Below are 8,016 nucleotides of genomic sequence, written 5' to 3' on the forward strand. Positions count from 1 at the left end.
CAAGATCTATAGGGAATGCTAAAATTACGCACTTAATGCATCAATGTGAGTTAGGGAAAGCAAAATCTTCCAGAGTCTTAAACTTTGAGTGTTATTTTCTGGTAGCTCCTGAAAGCAATTTGAGAAAAATACAACAGAAAAGATGAAGAATTGTTTTATAACAACAATAATAAAGATAATATAAAAAGTTAGATTCCAACATTCAAGGAATTGGTTCTTTGGTTAACCTGGACCATAATCCTATCAGGAGTCAGTCCTGATATTTCATCTAGAATCCCAATCACTGAAGTTTTCTTCCCTCTTCAGCCTGTTCTCAAATCTATTGAAGTTAACAGGCAAGATAAGGAGAGAAACTTGTATCACCAGCAGTTTCCTTGCTCATGCTCTTTTCAAGAATATCCCTGGTTTGAGAGATGTCTCCCAAGAAGGGAAAACAAAACTTTTGCTTTTTTGTTTTTTTCCCTGAGAGAGTCTTGCTCTGTCACCTAGGCTGGAGTACAGCGGCGCTATCTTGGCTCACTGCAGCCTCGACTTCCCAGGCTCAAGTGATTCTCCCACCTCAGCCCCCCAAGTAGTTGGGACTGCAGGCACACACCACTACACCCAGCAATTTTTTTTTTTTTTTTTTTTTTAGAGACAGTGTTTTGCAGTGTTTTCCAGGGTAGTCTTGAACTCCTGAGCCCAAGTGATCCTCCCACCTCAGCCTCCCAAAGCGCTGAGATTACAGATGTGAATCACCACACCCAGCTGATGCTGCTTTTAATGACTAAGAGTGGACAGTTTTTCTGTCTAAGAAGATAAAAAACTCACTGGTGGTGTGCAGTGGCTCACGCCTGTAATCCCAACACTTTGGGAAGCCAAGGTGGGAGGATCGCTTGGACTTGGGAGTTCGAGACCAGCCTGGACAACATGGTGAAACCCCATCTCTCCTAAAAATACAAAAATCAGGCAGGTGTGGTGGCACATGCTTGTAATCTCAGCTACTCAGGAGGCTGAGGCAGAAGAATTGCTTGAACCCAGGAGGCAGAGGTTGCAGTGGGCCAAGATCACGCCACTGCACTCCAGCCTGGGTGACAGAGTGAGACTCTGTCAAAAAGAAAAAAAAAGATTAAAAACTTAGGCAATGGCAATGAAGCGGTACTCATGCACACGAATCAGTTTGTGAAACAGCCCTTGGCCTGCAACTGTGGGCACCACTGAGAAAGGCTTCTGGAGAGGCCGGCTCCCCAAAGTGGCTAAAGAATCTCACATTATCCATATGATAATAATAAATCGATTCACCCAGTGAATCTTGCAGATTAGCCTTCCTTGAAGTCAGGGTTCTGAGGCAAGGGCTCCAGAGCACCTGAGGCTGGCCCACGATTTTACAGACAAGTATATCCGTCCATTTTCTGGGCAGAATTAGAGCAATTCATATTCATATTCAATTCAACATAGGATTCAACTTTTTTTTTTTTTTTTTTTTTTTTGCGAGGGAGGAAGCAGTAACCCAGACAGGTGGTTGAAAGCCCATCTGTAGCGTAATCATTAGGGCTACCATTCTGCAAACACCTGCAGTGCCCCAAACTGAGTTTGTGACCTTACATTTCAGAGCCCCTGTTATTCATGCTTTTATTTACGGAAGTAGCGAATCCTAAATTTTGCTTGCACTGATTCCATTTCTGATTACCCTTGTTCAAGCAGAGCATAAACTGCATTCCAGTTCTTCGACCAGTCAGCTTGCCACTGTGCAGACGTCTCCACTACGGGAGGATAGTTGTGTGGTCTCCTTTCTAACAGAGACGTCTCAAATATGCTCAGAATGTGTTTCTAGGGAGGCAGCTCCCAAGTCTTTTTTTTTTTAGACAGAGACAGAGTCTCACTCTGTCACCCAGGGTGGAGTGTGGTGGCACGATCTCAGCTCACTGCAACCTCCGCCTCACGGATTCAAAAGATTTTCATGCCTCAGCCTCCCAAATAGCTGTAACTACAGGTGCACACCAACACACCTGGCTAATTTTTGTATTTTTAGTAGAGACGGAGTTTCACCATGTGGATCAGACTGGTCTTGGACTCCTGGCCTCAGGTGATCCGCACACCTCAGCCTCCCAAAGTACTGGGATTACAGGCGTGAGCCACTGCAAGTCTCCTAGAAGATAGGAGTTGGGAAGGGAAGTGGGAATCAGAGCAAAACATTGTTTCCTTGTAGACTCTCTGACCCTCCATTCTGTCAGTGTTGACCTGAAAGAGGAGGTCCAGGCAGCTACATAACCTCCACATTATCTCACCTGGACAGCCAGGAAACACCAGGCACTGCCTCCAGGTTAATACCCAGCAGTCCACTCGGAGCAGATGAGCATCATGACAAGACACAGAGCATCCGTTCCACTTCCTCTCCCACTCCAGATGAGCCCTGCCTCCCCTCTCACCCTGTCATCTGTTCTCACTTCCGGTTCTCTCTGAGAGAAGTAATAGACAACTGAGCAAACTTCGAAAAAATGGGATTCCTGCATCTTCTCTGTAACAAGAGGTGAACCTGTTTCAAAACTGGCCAGCCAGAGGTCCAGGATGTCCAGCCAGAGTCATGGGCCCCGAACTATGGATTCACCTCTCGATATTTCTAACCAAGTTATAACCACTGGCTCTATTTTTTGCATTGTCAGGTAAAGGATTCAAAATCTTTCAGCACTGGGCAGGGCGCAGTGGCTCATGCCTGTAATGGCAGCCCTTTGGGAGGCTGAGACAGATGGATCACCAGAGGTCAGGAGTTCAAGACCAGCCTGGCCAACATGGTGAAACCCCGTCTCTACTAAAAAAAAAAAAAAATTACAAAAATTAGCCAGGCGTGGTGGTGGGCGCCTGCAATCCCAGCTACTGGGGAGGCTGAGGCAGGAGAATCGCTTGAACCTGGAAGGTGGAGGTTTCAGTGAGTTGAGATTATGCCACTGCACTCCAGCCTGGGTGACAAAGCAAATCTCCATCTCAAAAACAAAACAAACAAACAAACAAAACACAAAAATCTTTCAGCACTGGTTCTAAGGGAAAGAAGCCAGGTTAATCAGAGAAAAAGTTACGTTTGTCTTATAAGCTGCATTCAGGTTCCAGAGTAACAGAGAGAAAAGAGGGTGAGGAGAGGGTTAGAGGTACTACCTGGAGACTGGTTGCCAGGGACGCTTCTCCCTAGGATAGAGCATTTTAAACACCGCCGACATCTGAAGGCAGGAATATGGTCTGTGTAAGTTTTTAATGGAACAACCTCTTTCATGGTGCTTTGTGGATACCGAGTCCTCAGACCAAGGATCAGGCAGCCCAGGGCCCGACTTCCCATCCCACAGGCTTCTGGCAGGGCCCTACCCAATCTGGATCTGTCCTGAATGCATCATGAAGACCAGCATGATGGTGAATCTGGCCAAGAGGCCCAGGTTCTGAATGACAAAGGGGATGGGGATGCTGCCCTTCCTTCCATCCTCTTGGCAGAACTCATTCATCTCAGGGAACATATTAGCCAGAGCAATATTCAAGAACATTCCTCCAACCAGCACGAAAATCCATTTGGCAGAGAAGTGGCTGCTGGCCAGGATGCCAAAGGCCAGACCCACATAGCAGCAGGTGGAAGGAGGTTGAAGAAGATAGCTTGCTGGATGGTCCTCCCAGTGCTAAGCAGGATGACAAAGTCATGTGGGAACTCCTCAGGGAAGACAGCCATCAGGTGCTGAAGCGTTGGAGCACAGACACGGTGAAGGAGGCGCCAATGGCCAGGCTGCTGAGGACGTTGTGGAGGCTGTTATTCAGGGTGATCACCCAGGCCAGAGTGCTGATAAAGTAGTGGAAACCTTTCAGCTCCAGCAGGCACTCTGGGGAGCCTGCAGGGCCAGCACAGAGAATGAGCCCACCACGACCTTCCCATCCATCATGGACCGCTTGCCATCCAGTTCGCTGTTGCAGTGCTGAGGGGTCCTGTGGTCCAGGTCCCCATACCGCCGCTTCTCCATCACCCCCTCCTCCTGGTGCTTCTTGGAAGGAAGCCTCTCAGAGGCATAATGACTGTGTCTATGTGATGTTCATTTTCCTGTTTGAGAAACATCTTCAAGATCTCCAAAAAATAAAAATAAAAGCCCCCAAACACCACTGCAGACTTGGAGACATAATCATCTTCCAGAGGGTTGAAACCAAAAGCCCCAGGAATGAGGTAGGAGAGGACGTTGGACTAGAGGGTTCCAATCGCCAGAGCTATGACGTGGAGCAGCAGCCTCCTTCTGTAAAAGGCCTTCATGAAGGCACCACGATGGTGTCCACGAGGGAGCAGAGGGAGAGGACAGTCACACAGAGGAGATCGTATCCTCACACTTCAACTGCACTAGATGGCCATCCCAGCATTGAGCAGCGTGACAGAGAATCCTTTTTCTTGCCTTTTCTAGCATCTAGAGGCTGCACACTCTCCTTCACTTGTGGCTCCCTTCCACCTTCAAAGCCAGCAGTGTAGCATCCTTAAATCTCTCTCTGACTCTGACACTGACTCTCCTGTTCCCCCTTTCACTTACAAGGCCCCTCATGATTTCATTGGTTCCACCAGGATAATCCATGATAACAGTCACGCAGAGGAGACCGTATCCCCACACTTCAGGTGTGCTCAGCCTTCCCTCTTCGGTCTATGCATTCTCCTCATTCTCCAACTCAACAGAGGTGCAGGCTGGGAATCTAGCTCCTGGAGAATGGCGGCAGAACTCCTGGAGCTCACTCCTCCCAATCCATGACTGCCACTGAAATTGTGGGCAGCAAGGAGGTCTCCAGAACTGAAGCACATCGAGAGGTTCCTCTGTCCCTGCATGGGCCCAGTGGCCTTATCCTGCCTCACTCCAACATCCAGGTAGTTGAGCAGGGTGAGTCTGCTCCCAGCCCACTGCCACATCCAGGTTCAGCTGCTGCATTTATCCCACAGGAAAGAGGTAGCACTGATAGCGTGCACCCCTCTGGGTGAAACATGATCCTCAGGAGCATAAGCTGAGCAGGGCCAGTAGGAGGCAGCTATGGAAGGCTGGATGCAGCAGCTTCATAGTCACCAAATAAGCCTGGCACTCAAGGGGACAGCAGCCACCCCCATGCAGCCTCACCTGCAAGGCCTCAGGGTGGCTGGCTATGGCAGAAGCAGCTCAGTCCATACGTCTGCACAGGCGCCCATTTGCCCAAACTCCGATCCCTGTGTCAGGCAAAAATGTTTACTTTAGAAAAAAAGAAAGGTCTCTTAATCATTGACCTCAGTTTTTGCTTTAATAAACTAAAGAGAGAGAGAGAGATTCAAAAGAAGCAGAGAAAGGAAATAATAAAGATAGAATAATAAAGCAGAAATCAGTAAAATTGAGGACAGAAAAAAAAGTCAGTGAAACCAAAAGCTGTTTTTGTGAAAAGATTCATAAAAATAAATCTCTAGCCAGACCATCCAAGAAAAAAAACACACAAATTACCAATATCAGAAATGAAAGAGGGAACATCACTACAGACCCTACATACATAAAAAGGATACTATTACAAAGAATGTTATGCCCATAAATTCAACAGCTGAGATGAAATGGATAAATTCTATGGAAAACACAAACAACCAAAGATCACATAGAAGAAATGGAGAATCTAGGCCAGGCACAGTGGCTCACACCTGTAATTCCAACACTTTGGAAGGCTGAGGCAGGCAGATCACTTGAGCTCAGGAGTTTGGGTAATATGATGAAGCACCATCTGTACAATAAATACAAAACTTAGTCAGGCATGGTGACTCGCACCTGTGGTCCCAGCTACTCAGGAGGCTGAGGTGGAAGGATCACTTGAACCCAGGAGGTGAAGGTTGCAGTAAGTTGAGATTGCACCACTGCACTCCTGCCTGGATGACAGAGGGAGACCCTGTCTCAAACAAAACAAAACAAAAACAGAAGAAGAAGAAATGGAGAATCTAAATAGTCCTATATCTACTAACAAAAGGGAATTTGTAGTTAAAAACCTTTTAGCAAAGAAAACACCTAGTCCCACCTGGCTTCATTGGTGAATTTTACCAAACATTTAAGGAAGAAATAATACAAATTTAATCCAAACTTTCCCAGATAATTAGAAAATGAGGAGATACATAGCAACTCATTTTTTGAAGTCAGAATTATCCTAATACAAAAACCCAACAAAAGCATTGTAAGAATACTGCAGATCAATGTTCCTCATGAACACAGACACAGAAATCCTCGAAATATATTAACAAACTGGACTCAGTTGTGTGTAAAAAGGTACATGGTGACAACAGGGGGGGTTATCTTACAAAAGAAAGGCGAGGAAATAGGAGGCACATGAGTTTGGGGAGCTACAGGAGTTCTATGTGCATGAAACAGGATGAAAGATGGGGAGAGCCAGACATGAGGCTGGAGAAGGAGCAAGAGGCCAGCCTTGTATGTCAGGACTGCTTGAAAGGTTCACAAACTTTTTTCCTCTACTGCATGAGAACCCAACCTTGGCAACCACCTAGCTCTGTTACCATGTATTGCTGCTGTAACAAATTACCACATACTTAGTGACTTAACACCAGTTTATTATATTACAGTTCTAGAGGTCAGAAGTCCAAAATGGATCTCAGTGGGCTAGAACCAAGATGTTGGCAGAGCTGTGTTCCTTCAGGAAACGCCAGGAGAAAATCCTTCTTGCCTTTTCCAGCTTCTAGAGGCTGGACACTTCCCTTCGCTTGTGGCCCCGTTCCACCTTCAAAGCCAGCAGTGTAGCGTCTTCATCTCTCTCTCTGACTGACACAGACTCTCCTGCCTCCCTCTTTCACTTACAAGACCCCTTGTGATTGCATAGGGTCCACTAGGATAATCCATGATAACCTGCCTGACTTAAGGCCAGCTAGTTAGCAACCTTAATTAATTGCGTCTGCAACCTAAAACCCCCATTATCATGTAACATAACATGTTCACGGGTTCTGGGGAGTGGGACACAGATAACTTTGGAAAGCCATTATTCTGCCTGCCTCACCTTGTAAACCAGTTAAGATGCTACATGTCAACTACATTGCCAGGCAACATTGCTTACGGTAAAAATGGCCCCTGACTGGTGAATTACATATGGACTGGGAGTAGCTAGGAATGGAATTTAAATATCTGATGTAGACACCATGCTTGGAACTTCTCAGCATTTTGGTGACTGCTATGGTCTGAATGTTTGTGACCCGCCCCCAGAAAAATTCTGTGTTGAAACCTAATCCCCAGTGCAGTAGTACTGGGGCTTTTGGAGGTGATTAGATCATGGGGGCAACGCCCTCACAAATGGGATTTGTGCCCTTATAAAAGAAGCCTGAGGAGCCTTTTTGCCCCTTCCCTCATGTGAGGACACAGTGAGAGGTGAACAGTCTGCCACCCAGAAATGGACCGTCATCACCACTTGACCATGCTGGCACCCTGAGCCTGAATTTCTAAGCTCAGGGAACTGTGAGAATACATTTTTGTGGTTTAAAAGCTACCCAGGACAGGCATGATGGCTCATGTCTGTGATCCCAGCACTTTGGGAGGCCAAGGTGGGTGGATCGCTTGAGCCCAGGGGTTCAAAACCAGCCTGGGTAACATAGCGAAACCCCACCTTTACTAAAAATACAAAATATAGCCAGGCGCAGTGGCGTGCACCTGTAGTTCCAGATGCTTGGGAGGCTGGGGCAGGAGGATCACTTCAGCCCGGGAAGTCAAGGCTGTAGTGACTCACAATTGTGCCACTGCACTCCAGCCTGGGTGACAGTGAGACCCCGTCTCAGAAAAACCTACCCAATTTATGGTATTCTGTTGTAGCAGTCCAGGTGAACCAAGGCAGTGATGCTTGTGAAAGGTACATCCCCTGCGAACTGTTACAAGAGATACTGCCACTGTGGTGGGCATCTTCCCACACGGACCCTGCCCCTCCCTGTGAAGGCCCCATCTGCTTGCACCATGACCATCACATGGGGCTAAGATAACTCCTGGATGTTACATACTCTGCTGTGAGAACTTCTTCAGGACTCCTCATGCAAGGCAGCCTGGCACT

General features: G+C 47.1%; 1 pseudogene; it reads right to left on the reverse strand.

Annotated features, from left to right (window-relative positions):
- Positions 1 to 3,329: 3,329 nt before the first annotated feature.
- On the reverse strand, positions 3,330 to 5,033 carry LOC111545179 (annotated as a pseudogene).
- Between the last annotated feature and the right edge of the window lie 2,983 nt (positions 5,034 to 8,016).

Source organism: Piliocolobus tephrosceles, chromosome 1, assembly GCF_002776525.5.
Source record: "Piliocolobus tephrosceles isolate RC106 chromosome 1, ASM277652v3, whole genome shotgun sequence".
Classification (NCBI taxonomy): domain Eukaryota; kingdom Metazoa; phylum Chordata; class Mammalia; order Primates; family Cercopithecidae; genus Piliocolobus; species Piliocolobus tephrosceles.